Below are 19,262 nucleotides of genomic sequence, written 5' to 3' on the forward strand. Positions count from 1 at the left end.
GTCCAGGAAGAAGGCCGGTACTGTTTCTCAGCTTCTTTCTCGATCTCCTTTCCTTTGCACCACCGCATCTAAACCACCGGAAGGATGGGCAAAATTACACCAAGTTTGGCCTCAGGGCGCCCCCGTACCGAGTCCTTACGTAACCATCTGCAACCTAACTTACTACGTAACGAGAAGTTAATAGCGGTACATTCTTGTTACCGTAGTCTCTTAGCCAATCACAGCCCCCAGGATACCGCTTTCACGTGGGGAAGCCTCAGCCAATCACAGCAGCCAAGCTCCAGCCAATCACAGGCAGCCTTGGCTGAAGGCGGGCTCGGCCTGGCGGTCTCTGGGAGCCCTGCGGCTGCTCTCGTCCTCGCAGGGCCCTGAGCTCCCCGGCCGGCTCCGCTCCGAGTCGTGCCCTGCCTAGTTCAACTCTGCCAAGTTTGCCTCAAGTCCTTGTTTCCTCTGGGCGCACTATGGGCTACCTCGTCCGGGGGCCGCGACCTGCAGATGGAGTTCCGGGGGTGAGTGGGGAAGGACCCCAGCCAGGGCAGCGGGCCGGGAGGAGCGGGGCCGAGGGCCGGGTGGGCGCGCAGGGAAGCGCCGGCTCGCGCGGAGGCGGCGGGAGTGCGCTCCTGCAGAGCTCGACAGCCCGAGTGAGGAAGCTGCGAGGGTCTTACCCGTCTGCTGGCCCTCTGTGTTCAACAGGGCTCAAAAAGTGCGGCTTTTTAAAAAAAAATTTAATGGTGCTGGGGATTAGAACCCAGGACCTTGTGCATGCGAGACAGGCACTCCACCACCGAGCTGTGTCCCCCGCTCCCTAAATCAACTTTTCAAATGTCTTCATTCGTGCAGTAGGATTATGCACAGCAGTGTTGCCGAGCCGGGGCCTTTCGGGAACAAAGCCGCCCTCTGGCGGTCGGGTCAGACTTCAGATCTGTCCCTCAGAGTGACAGACAAGAGTTTATTAGAAGGGAAAGGGGACACTCAAGGGAGAGCCTGGGCCCTCTCGAAGGGGAGAGGTTTGCCGCGCCGCTCCTGCTTTCTGGGGGAAGTCCCGCTCGATCCAACTTCTCTGTATATGGAGACTAGAGGATGAACCCAGAGATACTGTGAGTCTGAGCTACATCTGCATTTCCAGGCCATTTGGTTAGGGCCTCGTTAAGGTGCCGAGGCTGGTCCTGAGCCCAGTCCACTTTCTGACTTCTGACTGTAGGAGCTGCATGGACCACCTCCAAGAGGATGGTGTGGCAATTTGAGAGTAGGAGCTTTTAAGGAAATTGAGTCACTTGCTGCTGTTGTCTCAATTTCCTGACCCTCCTTAATCAGCTCATTACCCTTTGAATAGTCCCCATCAAGTTTTGTGAGCGTCTTGATGTTTGGGTAATTGGGGTGATGGGGTTGTGACATAATTTTGGTGATAAGGGAGGGTCCTAGAGACTTAGTTATTAGAGGTAAAAGAGTAGTTTTTCTTAATTAAATCTGAAACATTTTTTTTTAAATTGGTTCTTTTTAGTTATATGTGACAATCTGTTTTGATATAATTATACAAACATGGGATATATCTTATTCTAATTAGGACCCCATTCTTACGGATGTACAGGATGATGGCGTTCACTGTGGTGTTTTCATATATGTACATAGGAAAACTATGTGAGATTCATTCTGTCTTTCCTATCCCCCATTTCCTCCCTCCAGTCCCCTTTGTCTAATCTATTGAACTTCTATTCTTCCCCTACCCACCCTCCCTTATTGTGTATTAGCATCTGTATATCAGAGAGAACATTTGGCCTTTGGTTTTGGGGGATTGGCTTATGTCGCTTAGCATTATATTCTCCAGTTCCATCCATTTACCAGCAAATGCCATGTTTCATTCTTAATTACGGCTGAGTAATATTCGACTGTGTATACATACACCACATTTTCTTTATCCATTCATTTATTGAGAGGCACCCAGGTTGGCTCCATAGCTTAGCTATTGTGAATTGAGCTGCTATACACATTGATGTGGCTATGTTACTGTATTATACTGATTTTAAATCCTTTGGATATAAAAAGAGAAGTGAGATAGTGGGTCATAAGGTGGTTCCATTCCTAGTTTTTTGAGGAATTTCCATATTGCTTTCCAGAGTGGTTGCACCAATTTACAGTCCCACCAGAAATATATGAGTGTGCCTTTTTCACCACATCCTCACCAAATTTATTGTCACTTTTATTCTTGATAATTGCCATTTGGTCTGGAATGAGATGAAATCTCAGTGTAGTTTTCATTCATTTGCATTTCTCTAATTGCTAGAGACCTTGAACGTTTTTTCATGTATTTGTTGGCCATTTGTATTTCTTCTTCTGAGCAGTATCTGTTCAGATCTTTTGCCCATTTGTTTATTGATTGGATCATTCATTTTTTTGATGCTGAGCTCTTTTGAGTTTTTGTGTATCCTGGAGGTTGGCACCCTGTCTGAGGTGCAGGTGGCAGCGATTTTCTCCCGTTCTGCAGGCTCTCTGCTCATGCTCCTGCTTGTTTCCTTTGCTGTGAAGATTTTCAGTTTGTTGATTTTTTAATTTCATTTCTAGCGTTCAGCTCAAAGTGGATCAAAGACCTAGGAGTTAGACCAGAAACCCTGCACATGCTAGAAGAAAATGCAGGCCCAACACTTCACATATAGGTCAGGAACCGACTTCCTTAATGAGGCAGGTTTTACCGACCACGCCCCCATCTGTCAGATAGGGTTCCTGTGGTTCTGCCCTCTACTGTCTTTGTCCTGCTCACCATTCCTGACTGAATAGCTGCCCAACAGTAGTGGTGGTCAGTGTGACGTTCGTGCGTGCACATAGCATCATCCGCTCCATTTTGTCCCCTTACTTCCCCTGTCCCTCGCCTCCTCTTTCCCACTGATTGCCTTCCTCTACTCCTCTGGTCTTCCTTCTAACTATTTCTTATTTGGTGCGTTATAATCATACATAAAAGTTCGGGATTGTGATATATTCATACATGCATGTAGCATAATCTGGTTGATTTTATTCCCCCTTTTCCTCCCCAAGAAGTGTGTTTAAAGATTTCTATGTATATCGAAAAATTTATTAACTTCCTGTTTTCCCAAAGCCTCCATGTTCCCAGGGTCTGGCACAGCTAAGTGCACCATGACAAGGCTGACCCTGCCACAGGTTCCCCTTCTTGCTCCACCCACACCTACCCCCTGACTGGGACCTCGTCACCCCCCATCTTTTGATCTTCCTCTGTTCCTCCATTGTCACTTGTACATTCTTACCATAAGAATTACCCCACAGCAAGGTCTGAGTGCTTATCTGTACCAGATTGTAGTGGAGATCAGTTTTTTTTGTTTGTTTCTTTTGTTTTATTTTGTTTTGTTGGTACCAGGAATTGAACCTAGGGACATTTATTCACTGTTCACATCCCTATCCTTTTTATTTTTAATTTTAAGACAGTCTTGCTGAGGGCCTTGCTAAATTGCTGAGACTGGCTTTGAACTTGCAGTCCTCCTGCCTCAGCCTCCCAAGCCGTTGGGATGACAGGTGTGCACCACCCCCCCCAGCTGTTTTTTCCATTAATTTTCTAGACTTAGTTCCTGACTGACTTCAATTTGCAAATGGCAAATTACTATATTTGGAAGATTTTTTGTTTTCATTTTTGGAGATATATTCTATCACTAAATAGTAACATTTGTGAGACACATATACACTACTGGCTTTATTTTATGTAAAAAGATATTAAAGTACACAGTCTTATTTTATACTTGATAACTTCATGCCTCATTCATGAAGCAAATATGGAGAGAGCAAAACTTATTTATATGAAAGCAAGGTAACTTTAAAATCTTAATAATTGCTAATGGCTCTGTACTTTTATGTTGCATAGTTTTTATTACCATGATGTAGGGAATCTTCTAGCTTTTCAAAGCTGATTTTTACCAGAAGATTTTTTAAATCAAATTATTTATTCTAATTTGTTATACACGCTGGCAAAATGCAGTTCATTTCATATTACACATATAGAGCATGATTTTTCAAGCCACTGATTGTACACAAAGTATTTTCACACCATTCCTGTCTTCATACATGTACTTAGGGTAATAATGTCTAACTCATTCCCCCATCTTTCCTACCCCTTTGCCTTCTCCCTTCCCCTCCCTCCCCTTTGCCCTATCTAGAGCTCCTCCATTCTTCCCATGGGTCATGTCCCCCACCATCGCCACTATGAGTCAGCATCTTCTCCTCATATCCAAGAAAACATTCGGCCTTTGGTTTTGAGGGATTGGCTAATTTCACTTAGCATTATGTTCTCCAACTCCATCCATTCTATGCAAATTCCATGATTTTATTCTCTTTTAATGCTGAGTAATGTTCCATTACTCAGTATATATACCACAGTTTCCCTATCCATCTACCAAAGGGCATCTAGGTTGGTTTCACAATTTAGCTGTTGTGAATTGTGCTGCTATAAACCTTGATATGGCTGTGTCCCTGTAGTATGCTGTGTTGGGAAAAGGTATAATGGCAGCCACACCCCAAAAAAACCCCAACATGGCGCCTAAGGAGCTTCTCTTCCTGCCTCTCCCTTTCCCGCCTGCGCCAATATTCAAATCCTGCTGGCGGGAAACCTTAGCCCCAATAAGAACTAATTTCGTGGGCTCCAGAACTGACATCTGGAAGAACTAACCGATAAACGGGTGACCCGTCATTTACCTAAGCCCTGCCACTTCTCCTTAGATCTATATAAGCCCACAGCCTTTTGTAATAAAGTGGAATTTCTCCGGTGATTTGTCTCACGTCGCTTCTTCTTTCATTGGTGCCGAAACCGGAGATGGGTGAGCTCATTTTAACAGAGCCCCATCTCCGGCTCCACCGAGACATCTCGCCCTCATCCACCTTTTCAGGCGCTGGCTCCCTACACCCACCATCAATCGGACTTAGACAATTTCCCCTTCTGGCTCGTCACCCTCTTTGAGCTACAGCAGGAACTGTGACCGTGATCATCTGGCACACTCCTGACGCCCGATAGAGGGGAGAGAACCCACCCCACTAAGGCCTTTATGACTGCAGTGGACTCTCTGGCAAACCGTTCTCCTTTTGGGGAGTGAGGCTTCTGGGTTTAGGCGAGAGACCCCTCGGTTTCTTCCTTCTCCTCCTTCTGAAATCAGTAAATCCTAGTACTAGGTTCTTCGTGGCCTCCGGCTTTTTGCCTCCTGAGAGCTGCAGTTCGGGTGATGACCCTCACTGCCTCTCGTCTCCCGTCTCTTCTTAGAGTCTCCGCGATCCCCAAGGTCCTAAAGGGGGACACCCTTTTTGCCCTTGCTGATCGTTTCCGGCCCAAAGGTTCTCTCTCTCTCTCTCTCTCTCTCCATCTCTTTCTGTGACCATGGGTGCCTCCTCGTCTATACCTCCTCATCTAAACCTCACCCCTCAAATGTCTAATGAAAAATCTGACCACACTCTCCCTCGCACCAGACATCAAGCCCAAACTCCTGATCAAATTCTGTACCCGAGATTGGCCTACATATCCTCAGGATAATGGCAATCATTGGCCTCTAGAAGGCTCATTAGATCCAAATCTTCTCCGGGACCTTTTTAACTACTGCTGGCATCTGAAAAAGTGGAAGGAGATTCCCTACGTTGAAGGTTTTAGCCTTCTCGCACAGCACCCTGCTCTCTGCTCCTCCTGCTCTCCCTCTCAGGTTCTCCTTGCTTGCAAACCCCTCCCTTCCCCTACTTCTACTCCTGACCTCGAGGACTCTTCCTCATTTGACCCGGCAGACGAACCCCCACCTTATCCCTCAGCCCCACCTGTCCTCCCCTCCCGCCATCCCCTCCTCTTCCTCTGCCTGATTCCACGGATCCTCAACCTTCCGTTTCATCCCTTTCCCCTCCGCCCTCTTCCGCCGCCGCCTCCACCTCCGCCTCCGCAGAAACATCCCCTTCCCCTCCCTCTTCTTCCTGTCCGTTGCCGACCGCCTCTTTCAGTCCTCCTGTTACCAGATCTAAGGGATCCCTTCCCGCTCCCATGATGATCGCAGCCCTTTGTGAGGTAGCTGGTCCCAAGGGTGTTATCCGAGTACATGTGCCCTTCTCCTTGTCAGACCTTACTCAGCTAGAGAGGAAGTTAGGCTCATTCACCACCGACCCCACCACTTACATTCGGGAGTTTCAGTGGGTCCTGCAAGCATATATCCTCACTCATCACGACATTTACATGCTCCTGGCCAATACACTTATCCCTGAGGAAAGGCGAAGGGTCTGGGAACTAGCCCAGGCCCATGCTGATGAGAATCATAGAACCAATCCCAACCACCCTACGGGCCCACACGCTGTCCCGGAGCAGGAACCTCTATGGGATTACAACACCCCTGGAGGCTTACACTCTCGTGACCTTTTTGCATCCTGCCTCTTGGCGGGCTCCACCATGTGACCAGCGCACTGGCTTCATTAATGAGGTTCTTGGCATAAAAGTTAACTAGTGAGATCGAAATAAACACACAGACTCAGTTACCTTTTTCTATGACCAGGTCCGAGACAGCTCCCCTCTCTGGTTCCCACCTCGAACCACCCGTAGGGCAGCAAGGATTACTGGGGGCTAGCAGGAGAGAGAGAGAGATGGACCACGCCAGGGAGTAGCCTTTTATTGGGGAACAAGAAATTCAGGGGAGAATTCCATCCAATGAAGGTTGAGGGGGGCAGCACTCCAAGGTCGGGGTCAGTGGTCAGTCATACCCCCTCCCGGACAGGCTCTCGCATCAGGAGAGGGCCGGGAAAGCTCCGACACAGTTAGCCAGAGGGCCTCAGACCCAAACCGGGAGTTGCCCAGTCACGTGTGAGAATGGCTTCCCACAGCGGGCCTTAAGAAGGCCGCCCGCAAGGCCATTAATTTTCAAAAAGTGCAGGAGGTCATTCAGAAGAAGGAAGAAACACCTTCAGAATTTCTGGATAGACTAACCAAGGCCCTCCAACAGTACACAAACCTCGACCCAGAAACCCCTGATGGCCCTCATGTCTTAATGACATATTTCTTGGCCCAAAGCTACCCTGATATTAAAGCCAAGCTTAAAAAGCTTGAACAGGGCCCTGCTACCCCTCAGACCAAAATCCTTGCAGTTGCTTTCAAGGTTTTCCATGGTAGGGAGGACGAAAGCGAACGCCGCAGACAGAAGGCTGAAAACGCCAAATTCCAAATGTTGGCCCAGGTCATTCAGGGAAGGTCATCACAACATCATCCTAATCAGACACCCCCTGGAGCTTGCTTCAAATGTGGTAAGGAGGGACATTGGGCCAGGGTTTGTCCTTCGCCGAGGACACCCTCCATCCCCTGCCCAAAATGCCACCAAAGGGGACATTGGGGGGTCAGACTGTCCAACAACCTGGAGGGGAGGTTGGTCAGCCGCCCCACAACCCCAGCCTCTCCTGGGCCTGGCAGAGGAGGATTGACGGAGCCCTGGGCCTTCCCTCCCGACTATTACCATCAAGAAGCAAGAGCCTAGGGTCACCTTCCTGGTGGACGGACGCCCCATTACCTTCCTCTTGGATACTGGTGCCACTTTTTCGGGTTTGAGGGAGTATTGGGGTCCTACCACACCCTCGAAAACTCCTATTGTCGGGGTAGGAGGTAAACAGATTTTTCCCCAGAACCCCCCCCCCCCCATCATGTTATATGCAGGGATCCCTTTTATCCGTCACACACTCCTTTCTTGTTATGACCCACTGTCCCATTCCCCTTCTGGGAAGGGACATACTTTCACTACTGAAGGTCACCATTCACATATCACCCCACACTTCTCCCACCTCTTATTTCCTCATGATGTTCCTGGGAACAGATACACCTCCTCTACACATTCTCCCACAACTATCTAAACCAGTTAACCCTGAGTTTTGGGACACAGCTACACCCTCTACGGCTAAGTGCAGTCCTATTCATATTGTCTTACGGGACCCTTCAAGATATATTAATCAACCACAATATCCACTTACAACCACAGCCCTCCTCGGATTAGAACCGATCATCCAGGATTTATTACAGAAAGGGTATCTTAGGCCTACACACTCTCCTTTCAACACCCCCATTCTGGCAGTTAGGAAACCTAACGGGTCCTACAGACTGGTCCGAGACCTTTGCCTCGTCAACTCCTCTGTGGTTCCCATTCACCCACTAGTGCCCAACCCCTACACCCTTCTCTCTCAGATCCCTGCTACTACTACCCACTTCTCAGTCCTAGATTTAAAGGATGCCTTCTTTTCCATTCCCTTGTCTTCAGAATCTCAAGATATCTTTGCTTTTACATGGACTGATCCTCACACCCGCCGTTCTCGTCAGCTTACCTGGACCGTCCTTCCGCAGGGATAGTCCCCATCTCTTTGGCCAAGTCCTTGCCCAGGACCTCACATCTTTCCACCCTACCTGTCCTGACTCTACCCTCCTTCAACATGTCGATGATCTTCTTTTATGTAGTCCTTCTTGGAAACAGTCTCAATCCCACACCGCCCAATTTCCTAGCAGATAAGGGATATAGGGTATCTCCCCACAAGGCCCAGGTTTCCCAGTCTACTGTCACCTACCTTGGTTTTCGCCTTGCACCGGGAAAAAAGGAAATAACATTGGATAGGAGGCAACTCCTCTCTAATCTTCTGGTACCTCGTATGAAAGCCGAAATACTATCATTCCTAGGACTAGCAGGGTATTTTAGGGCCTGGATCCCAAATCATTCTCTTCTAGCCAAACTCCTGTATGACCTAGCAAAGGGACCCCCTAGTGAACCTCTTGCCTCCTCCCCCCGCTACCACTTTCGCAGACTTCAACAACTCCTCTTAAAGGCACCTGCCCTTCACCTTCCCGATCTTTCAAGACCATTTCATCTATATGTCTATGAAAAGGGGGAACAGGCACTTGGGGTTTTGGGCCAAACTTATGGGCCTACATTTGCACCTGTGGCATATCTGTCCAAGCAATTAGATCCTACCATCCGTGGGTGGGCCCCTTGCTTAAGAGCTCTGGCTGCTGGACAAATCTTACACAAAGAAGCCTCTAAGCTGACTTTCGGGGCCCCTTTAACTATCCACTCCCCACATCATTTGAAGGATCTTTTAGCTTATAAGGGCCTTCAAACCCTTCCACCATCCAGAGTTCTGTCGCTCCTCACTTCCTTTCTGGAAAACCCCAATATTACGTTCCTCCCCTGCCCTGCACTGAACCCGGCCTCCCTGCTCCCAATGACCTCCACACCTGACGCACCAGTTCATAATTGCTTGGAAACCTTGGATGATTTCCTCCCCTGTCATTCTTCCATTTCTGAGGGACCACTCACCAAGGCCGACCTTATGTGGTTCACTGACGGCAGTTCCTTTAGGCAGAACGGCACTCATTACTCTGGATACGCCGAAGTTTTGGCCACTGAGATTATAGAAGCCAAAGCTCTGCCTTCAGGAACCACTAACCAACAGGCCGAACTTGTAGCAGCCACTCGTGCCTACCTTTTTGCGCAGGACAAATCCCTCACCCTTTATACTAACTCAAAATATGTCTTCCATATTCTATTATCCCATGTTGCAATATGAAAGGAGCGAGGTCTACTTACCACCAAAGGTAATGCCATCACTAATTCGGCTCTTATAACCAATCTGATAGAGGCTTCCCAAATACTCACCCAGTTGGGAGTTGTCCATTGTAGGTCCCATCAGAAGGACGGCTCTCTTATCACTGAGGGCAATGCCAAAGCTGACCGGGCGGCACGGACGGCTGCTACCACTTCCAATTATGACCCCCTCTGGGGGACATATAATGGCCACTTTAGACTGTCCATCTGAAGCCCCTACTTCTTCCAGTAAGAACAAGGACCTTTTTGAGTTCCTCCATACTCTATTCTATTCCAATTCTCAGTCTTTGACCCTCTTTTTACAGAGCTTCTTCTCCCTCACCCCCTCTGACAAAGCCATGCTACAGAATATAGCCTCTAATTGTCAGATCTGTCAGCGGACCAACCCTTATACTCCTTTAAGGCCTAAACCGTTTCCCTCCCACCAAGCCCGGGACATGTTCCTGCTGCTGACTGGCAGGTAGACTTCACCAACATGCCTGTCTTTGTGGACACTTTCTCTGGTTGGCATTTCCCACTTCCAATAAAAAGGCTTCCTCTGTAGCTTCAATCTTGCTGACAGACATCATCCCCAGGTTTGCTATGCCCACTTCCCTACAATCCGACAATGGCCCTGAGTTTATCTCTAGGATCACACAAAGGGTCTCTCAAGCCCTCTCCTTCAAGTGGCATTTCCACTGTCCATATCGCTTCCAGGCTTCAGGAAAAGTGGAAAGAGTAAATCGGACCCTGAAGGAGGCTCTCACCAAATTAACTATGGAATTAAACTTAGACTGGGTCAAGCTCCTTCCCTTGGCTTTGCTTTGGATCAGAGCTTTCTCTAAGAAACCATCTCTACTGTCTCCCTTTGAGATAATATAGGAAGACCTCTTATACCCCCTGGATTGGTCGTTTCACAAGGACCTCTCACATGAGATTTGTCTTTACCTCTCTTGTTTCATCTATGCTCAGAACTCTGGAAATATCAAGACTGGCTTCTTCCAGACCCAGTCTCCTCTCCAAACACTCCTCCCTTAACACCTGGGAGTTTAGTCTATTATAATACCCCAGAGGAAAAAGGGCCTCTTGCCCCCAAATGGGAAGGCCCTTATCTGGTCATTCTTTGTACCCCCACCGCGCCAAACTTTCCTTACCAGACAACCGTCTCACCCCCTGGATTCACATTTCTAGGTTGAAGCCATACCATCAAGAGGTCTCATCTACTGACGACAGGACCATCCCAGAGGAACTCCAAGAGTCACCTCCTGAACCTCCCCTTTACTCCTGTTCTCCACACCATCTCATCCCTTTAAATTGCGGCTCACATGGTGTTCCCTGCAGCCCAGTTCCTCTTAAAGAAGGCACAATGAGCTCTCCCAACACTCTAATTCTCTTTCTTTGCTTGTTTTCTGTGCTCTGTTGGGCCTGGTCTTCACCTCCCCCTCCTACTATGTACAAATTCACCCTTCAGGAACGATACTCGGAGCATGGCATGCAGAAGGTCCGCACAGTTGATGGAAAAACTTGCTTCATCCACAACTGCACCTCTGTGTCCCTATATTGTCACCTTCCAGGTCCTTCGTTCCCGGTAGCTGGAACTGGCCTTTCATTTGCTTCCTTTTTGATCAAACCAAAGACTATTGCCATTGGTGGCCTGAGGTATATAATGGGTGCCCCTATTGGTCATGCAGGCTCCATGATGAACGCGGTAGTTATTCTTACCACTCACTTGGCTACCCCGAAGGGTGGACTTCTAGTTACCTCAAATGGCATGAGGGCTCTTTATCCGATAACAGTGGATGGTATACTTTAGATATATCTGACCCCAAGGCCAAACACTGGGACTATGTTGAGTTTGCTGTCTATGCTCGGACAACCTCAGCCAAACCCACAGGATGGATGACTGTTTCCCGCTCCCTGATAACGCCACCTAAGGCAGCCTTCCAAGTAGTCCAGCATATCAAGGAGTCAGAATCTTATTGATAGCCCATCCCAAGGGCATTCAGAGCCTTCAACCCCCTCAGGCCCCCTCCCACATGGCTTAATTTGATGCACCAAACCCTTCGATTATTAAACTCCACCCCTCTTTCTGTGCCCACTTCTCAGTGCTTCCTCTGTGCTTCACTTAGTTGTCCACTTTTAGCAGCAGTCCCATTAGCAGCAGGAAATATTTCAGCAAAAACCTATAATTTCTCAAAGAAAGGACAACCCCTACACGTGGCACACATCCCACTGTGGGAACTTTATTCCACCAATGCTTCATTCCCTTTCTTCTGTTTCCACCCGCCAACAATGAATCCCTTACCCATTTGTTCCTTGAACTATGACACCCCATCGAGCCCTGCATTTATGCAACCTGGACATTTCCTCTGGTGTAACGGGTCTTTAAGTACCGCAACAACCAATTCTGTGGCACCTGTTTCTTGGTTACTGTAGTTCCTCAGCTGTCTTTTTGTACACTTCCGCCAAATTCCAACAATTGGTACCACCTTCCTGCACCCCTAGGGCAGTCTTTCTGCCGGTACTGGTAGGCCTCACATTAACAACCTCAGTAGCGAGTCTCAGACTCTCTGGTGGAGCTATAGGTCATTCTCTATGGGCATCCAATGAGCTTCAACAAAAACTGCAAGAAGCGCTCAATACCACTGCTGAATCTCTGGGCTCCTTGCAGCAGCAGGTTACTTCATTGGCACAGGTGGCTTTACAGAACCGAAGGGCGATTGATCTCCTCACTGCAGAAAAAGGGGGTACGTGCCGGTTCCTTAGAGAGGAATGTTGCTACTATATTAATGAATCTGGGCTAATATAAAAGAATGTCGTTAAATTACAGGAATTGTCGACCCAATTGTTCAAACCCACCTCCCCTAATCCCATAACGGGGTTCTTCCAATCCTCTCTCGCCACATACTTGCTACCTCTCTTGGGGCCCCTTATTGGGATGCTCCTTTTTTGCCCTCTCTTGCCCTGCATAACGAAGTTCCTTCAAACCCAATTACAGAAAATTTCTAATCAAACTTTCAACCAGCTTCTGCTTAGGCACTACCAGCCTCTGATGACCGATGAACCCCCAACATCTTCAAGAGAACAGCTCACTCAGTGCTGAAGCTTACTACCAGGCACAGTGGAAAACAACGGACATCGGACAGCGGGAGACAACGAGCCCGGAGGACCTCTTAGCCTGCCATCCTGGATTTTTGAGCCTTTATGTCCTTTTAAGCCTCCTCGTGGCCCTTGACCTCTTCTCTGTCAGTCCCCCAACATGGAACTTCTGCCAAAAACTGACCTTTGCTTTAATTTTTATCTTCATCCTGTTTTTGTTCGCTCTGATCTTCTTCAGGTGCTGGTGACGCCATGTCGAGGCAACGCTTCCAATACTTCCTAGAGTCTCTGTTACAAGACCAGTGGCTGATACCAACAATCTCCTCCATCCAGGACTGGTTCGATGCCATCGACGACTTGTGGCTTCAAGGAACTTTTATAGACTTCACCCCTACCGAAGTAGCTATCTATAGCCACTGGGTTTTATTTCTGGTTGCCATGGTATCCCCAGACCTGTCCCCTGGACATTCCTCCACTTTCCCTTTCTAGATCCCACGCCGCCCCCGCACAGCAGGAAGCAGCCAGATCTGACCAACGACGCCCCAGTTCCTAAGAAAACAAAAAGGGAGGAATGTGGGAAAAGGTATAACTGCAGCTACACCCCAAAAAACCCCAACATGGCGCCTGAGGAGCTTCTCTTCCTGCCTCTCCCTTTCCCACCGGTGCCAAAAACTCCCGCCAGTGCCAGTATTCAAATTCCGCTAGCGGGAAACCTTAGCCCCACTAAGAACTAATTTCGTGGGCTCCGGAACTGACATCTGGAAGAACTTACCAATAAACGGGTGACCCATCATTTACCTAAGCCCTGCCACCTCTCCTTAGACCTATATAAGCCCACAGCCTTTTGTAATAAAGTGGAACTTCTCCGGTGATTTGTCTCGCGTCGCTTCTTCTTTCATGCTGTTTTTAAGTTTTGGGGGTATAAGTTGAGGAGTGGGATAGCTGGGTCAAATGGTGGTTCCATTCCAAGTTTTCCAAGGAATCTCCATACTGCTTTCCATATTGGCTCTACCAATTTGCAGTCCCACCAGCAATGTATGAGTGGCTTTTTTCCCCCACATTCTCACCAACACTTATTGTTGTTTGTCTTCATAATAGCTGCCATTCTGACTGGAGTAAGATGAAAGATTAGTTTTGATGTGCATTTCTCTAATTGCTAGAGATGTTGAACATTTTTTCATATATTTGTTGATTGATTGTATATCCTCTTCTGAGAAGTGTCTGTTCAGTTCCTTGGTCCATTTATTAGTTGGGTTATTTGTTTTTTTGGTCTTAAGTTTATTGAGTGCTTTATATATCCTAGAGATTAGTGCTGTATCTGATGTGCATGTGGTAAAAATTTGCTCCCATTCTGTAGGCTCTCTATTCACCTCACTGATTGTTTATTTTTCTGAGAAGAAGCTTTTTAGCTTGAATCTATCCAATTGATTGATTATTAATTTTATTTCGTGCTTTAGGAGTCTTGCTAAGAACATTGGGCCTAAGCCAACATGGTGAAGATTGGAGCCTACTTTTTCTTCTATTAGGTGTAGGGTCTCTGGTCTAATTCCTAGGTCTTTGATCTACTTTGATTTGAGTTTTGTGCATGGTGAGAGATAGGGTTTTAATTTCATTTTGCTTCATATGGATTTCCAGTTTTCCCAGCACCATTTGTTGAAGAGGCTATCTTTTCTCCAATGTGTGTTTTGGGTACCTTTGTCTAGTATGAGGTAAATGTATTTATGTGGGTTTGTCTCTGACTTCTATTATGCACCGTTAGTCTACATGTTTATTTTGGTGCTAATACTATGCTGGTTTTGTTACTGCGTCTCTGTAGTATAGTTTCAGGTCTGGTATTGTGATGCTTCCTGCTTCACTCTTCTTGCTAAAGATTGCTTTGGCTATTCTGATTCTCTTATTTTTCCAAATGAATTTCATGACTCCTTTTTCTAGTTCTGTGAGGTACGATGTTGGGATTTTAATTGGTATTGCATTGAATCTGTATAGTGCTTTTGTCAGTATGGCCATTGTGACAACATTAACTCTGCCTCCAGGAGCACGGGAGATCTCTCCATCTTCTAAGGTCTTCATCAACTTCTTTCTTTCATGTTCTTCTGTAGTTTTCATTATACAGGTCTTGCACTTCTTTTGTTAAGTTTATTCCCAAGTTTGTTTTTTTGTTTTGTTTTTGAGGCTATTGTAAATGGTGTGGTTTTCCTAGTTTCTCTTTCAGAGGATTTGTTACTGATGTACAGAAATGCCTTTGATTTATGGGTGTTGGTTTTATATCCAGCTACTTTGCTGAATTCATTTATTCTAGGAGATTTCTGGTGGAGTGTTTTGGGTCTTCTAGATATAGAATCATATCGTCTGCAGATAGTGATAATTTGAGTTCTTCTTTTCCTATCTGTATCCCTTTAATTTCTTTCATCTGATTGCTCTGGCTAGAGTTTGAAGAAATAGGTTAAATAGAAGTGGTGAAAGAGGGTATACCTGTCTTGTTCCAGTTTTTAGAGGGAATGCTTTCGATTTTTCTCCATTTAGAATGATGTTGGCCTGGGGCTTAGCATAGATAGTCTTTATAATGTTGAGGTATGTTCCTGATATCCCTAGTTTTTCTAGCATTTTTGAACATGAATAGATCCTGTATTTTATCAAATGCTTTTTCTGCATATATTGAGATGATCATATGATTTTTATCTTTGAGTCTATTGATGTGATTAATTACATTGATTTCTGTATGTTGAACCAGGCTTGCATCCCTGAGATGAACCCTACTTGATCAGAGTGCACTATCTTTTTGATATGTTTTTGTATTTGATTTGCCAGAATTTTATTGCATCTACATTCATTAGAGGTATTGGTCTGAGGTGGTTCTTTGATGCGTCTTTGCCTGGATTTAGAAACCCAGTGATATTGGCCTCACAGAATGTATTGGAAGTGCTCCCTCTTTTTCTGTTTCATGAAATAGTTTGAGAAGTATTGGTGTTAGTTCTTCTTTAAAGCTGATGAATACACATCACCTGTGTATCCATCTGGTCCTGGGCTTTTCTTGTTTGGTAGGCTTCTGATAGCATCCTTATTTTCTTGCTTGAAATTGATCTGTTTAAGTTGTGTATGTCATCCTGATTCAATTTGGGCAAATTCAATTTGGGCCTCTAGAAATTTGTTGATGCCTTCAATATTTTCTATTTTATTAGAGTACAAAGTTTCAAAATAATTTCTAATTATCTTCTGTATTTCTATAGTGTCCGTCATAATATTTCCTTTTTCAATCATGGATGTTAGTAATTTAAATTTTCTCTTTCCTTCTCTTTGTTAGCATGGCTAATGGTTTATCAATTTTATTTATTTTTTCAAAGTACCAGTTTTGTGTTTAATCAACTTTTTTCATTTGTTTCTTTTGTCAATTTCATCGATTTCAACTCTGATTTTAATTATTTCCTGCCTTCTACTGCTTTTGGTGTTGATTTGTTTTTCTTTTTCTTTTTATTTGAGATGTAATGTTAGGTCATTTATTTGTTGACTTTTTCTTCTTTGAAGGAATGAACTCCATTGTGGGAGACCAATCTCATGTTGGATGATGTGGCGGTCAGCCACCCATGCTGCTAGACTGTCCTGCTCTTCTAGGGTTCGAGTGACTGTGTCTTGCTACAGCCCCATGGGTGGAGCTATGCTCACCTGTTCCTATGTAATATAACCCCTTGCCCTGTTAGGATAGAATGTTCCATGGAAGTGCCTTGTGTGTGTCCCCTTCTCTTACTATGCCCTTGGGTGTGGCCTACCCAGGTGTCAGTCAACCTGCTGACAGTGGACATCATGAAGATAGACTCAGCCCCTGAAACCTGACCCCTTGCCTCATTTGAATAGCTTCTCCTCTACAAAAGGGGTCAGTGCGTGCTCTCGCTCTCTCTCTTCCTGTGGACCTTTAAGGTTAGAGGAGCCATCACAGCGACTCCAAAGAAAAAGGTATTTGTGCCTCTTGTGTGGTTATTTTGCGCAACCCAGTCAGCCCAGTTATACCTGAAGTGACCCCTGAGCCTTTTAGTTGCGAGAACAGAAACCCGACAATGAACTTTCCTCTTACAACTGCCTTCATAGTGTCCCAGCGATTTCGATATGTTGTATCGGTGTTCTTATTTACCCCTAAGAATTTTTTAATCTCCTCCTTAATATCGTTCGTAACCACTTGTTCATTCAGTAGCATATAATTTAGTCTCCAGGTTTTGGAGTATCTTTTATTTTAGATTGATTTCTAATTTCATTCCATTGTGGTCTAATAGAATGCAGGGTAGTATCTCTACTTTTTTGTATTTACTAAGAGTTGCTTTGTGGCATAATATATGATCTGTTTTAGAGAAGGATCTATGTGCTGCTGGTAAGAAAGTGTATTCTCTCATTGATGGATAATATACTCTATGTATGTCAATTAAGTCTAAGTTATTGACTATATTATTGAATTCTTTAGTTTCTTTGTTCAGCTTTTGTTTTGAAGATCTATCCAGTGGTGAAAGAGGTGTGTTAAAGTCACCCAGAATTATTGTGTAGTGGTCTATTTGACTCTTGAACTTGAGAAGAGTTTTTTTGATGAACTTAGATGCTCCATTGTCTGGGGCATATATATTTATAACTGTTATATCTTGTTGATGGTTGGTTCCCTTGAGCAGTATAAAATGTGCATCTTTATCCCTTTTGATTAACTTTGGGTTGAAGGCCACTTTATTTGATACGAGGATGGAAAGGAAACACTGCTTGCTTACGTAGGCCATGTGAATGGTAGTGCTGCGTCCCTCTCCTGACTCAGGCAAAAGCAAGGCCCTGCTGAGGTGGATGGTGCAAGGTGTCCATCCTCTGGAGGAGCACAGCATGTTTCTGGGAATGGGATGGTTTGTTTTTGCACTTCTGTTCATAAGTATAATTGTAACGTCTCATAGACCATTAAGCATAAAGGAAAAAAACATGATTTTCCCAATTGATGCAATGATTCAGCTGTGGAACGTAAGTTGTTAATATTTAATAAAAAATAAATAAATAAAAAAAAAAACCTGTAGGAAAAACAGTCAAGGAAGTTTTTGAGAAATTAAATTAAAATCTAGAGAAGAAAAATTAATATTAAGAAGACGGATTAGTGCTTGGTACCGGGTAACTTGTTCTTGTTCCTGTGCACAATGGTTTGATGCTCTTACTCTTGTTTTATTAAAATTAGTAGCCTCTCTTTTCAAGTTAACCACTTGCCATAACTTCGGCGCCGGTTCTAGTCAGTAAGTCAAGAAAGAATAGTCAAGGTATAGGTCAATAGTCTGGGACATTTCTAACTATTATTAAAAGCTAACTAAGTGGAAGCAGCTCAAAGCAAAACACGAACTGAAAGTAAAAATGCTTGCTTATACATAAGCCAAGATACATTTTTTTAACTAATTGTAGATATGTAAAATTTTGTTTCCTTGAATAAAGTTTCCTGTTTTGTAACTACAAAATACCGTGAGCCTGCCAAAATGAAAAGTATATATGTTTAAGTTCACAAGTAAAGAATCAGATTCAGCACCTTCGCTTTTGTGTCTGTGTTGTTTCTCTGCCGCCTTTCGGGGACCCCTCACCATTCATTGGTCTCCTGAGACCCCCTGCCGGAGCTGGACTCCAACAGATATGTTTTATCCCAACCTTTCACCTTCAATCTGTGGGCATCTCTTCCTATGAGATGCGTTTCTTGAAGTCAGCATATTGTTGGATCTTTTTAAATCCAATCTACCGGTCTATGTCTTTTGGGTTTTTATTTTATTTTTTACATGTACTTTCTTTTCTTTTCTTTGCATTACAATTCTTATTACACATATATACCACAGTTTTTCATATCTCTGTGTATAAAATATGTTGATACCCAATTCGGTTTTCATACATGTACTTTGGATAATGATGTCCATCACATTCCACCGTCCCTGCTAGTCCCCTGCCCCCTCCCTTTCCCTCCCACCCCTCTGCCCTATCTAGAATTCATCTAATCCTCCCATGCTCCCCCTCCCTACCCCACTATGAGTCAGCCTCCTTATATCAGAGAAACATTCAGCATTTTTGGGGGGTGGATTGGCTAACTTCACTAGCATTATCTTCTCCAACGCCATCCATTTACCTGCAAATGCCATGATTTTATTCTCTTCAGTCTGTCTTTTGATTGATGAGTTTAGGCCATTAACATTCAGGGTTATTGTTGAGACATGATATGTATTACCAGTCATTTTTGTTTATTTCTGGTAATTAGCTTGACTTGGTTTCTCATTTGATTGGCTTTTCTTTTACTATAGTTCTTCCCTTTGCAGATTTTCATTGTTGTTTTTCATTTCCTGTCGTGGCATATTTTGCCAAGAATGTTCTGTTGTGCAGGCTTCATTGCTGTAAATTCTTTTAGCTTTTGTTTATCATGGAAGGTTTTTTTTTTTTTTTTTTTAATATTTATTTTTTAGTTCTCGGCGGACACAACATCTTTGTATGTGGTGCTGAGGATCGAACCCGGGCCGCACGCATGCCAAGCGAGCGCGCTACCACTTGAGCCACATCCCCAGCCCCATGGAAGGTTTTTATTTCATATTCTTGGTTGGCATCCATTGTCTTTTAGAGCTTGGTATATGT

At 45.1% G+C, this 19,262-nt stretch overlaps 1 long non-coding RNA gene across 2 annotated transcripts; it reads left to right on the forward strand.

Moving 5' to 3' along the window:
* Positions 1-305: 305 nt before the first annotated feature.
* Positions 306-13,531, forward strand: LOC117794888 (uncharacterized). 2 transcript variants are annotated; one of them, XR_011707799.1, is made up of 2 exons: positions 306-509; positions 10,752-13,531. It is a non-coding gene; the product is annotated as an uncharacterized lncRNA (long non-coding RNA). The 2 variants fall into 2 exon arrangements; XR_011707800.1 differs by having other exon boundaries at positions 12,586-13,531.
* The last annotated feature ends 5,731 nt before the right edge of the window (positions 13,532-19,262 follow it).

Source organism: Marmota flaviventris, chromosome 6 (genome assembly GCF_047511675.1).
Source record: "Marmota flaviventris isolate mMarFla1 chromosome 6, mMarFla1.hap1, whole genome shotgun sequence".
Lineage (NCBI taxonomy): Eukaryota > Metazoa > Chordata > Mammalia > Rodentia > Sciuridae > Marmota > Marmota flaviventris.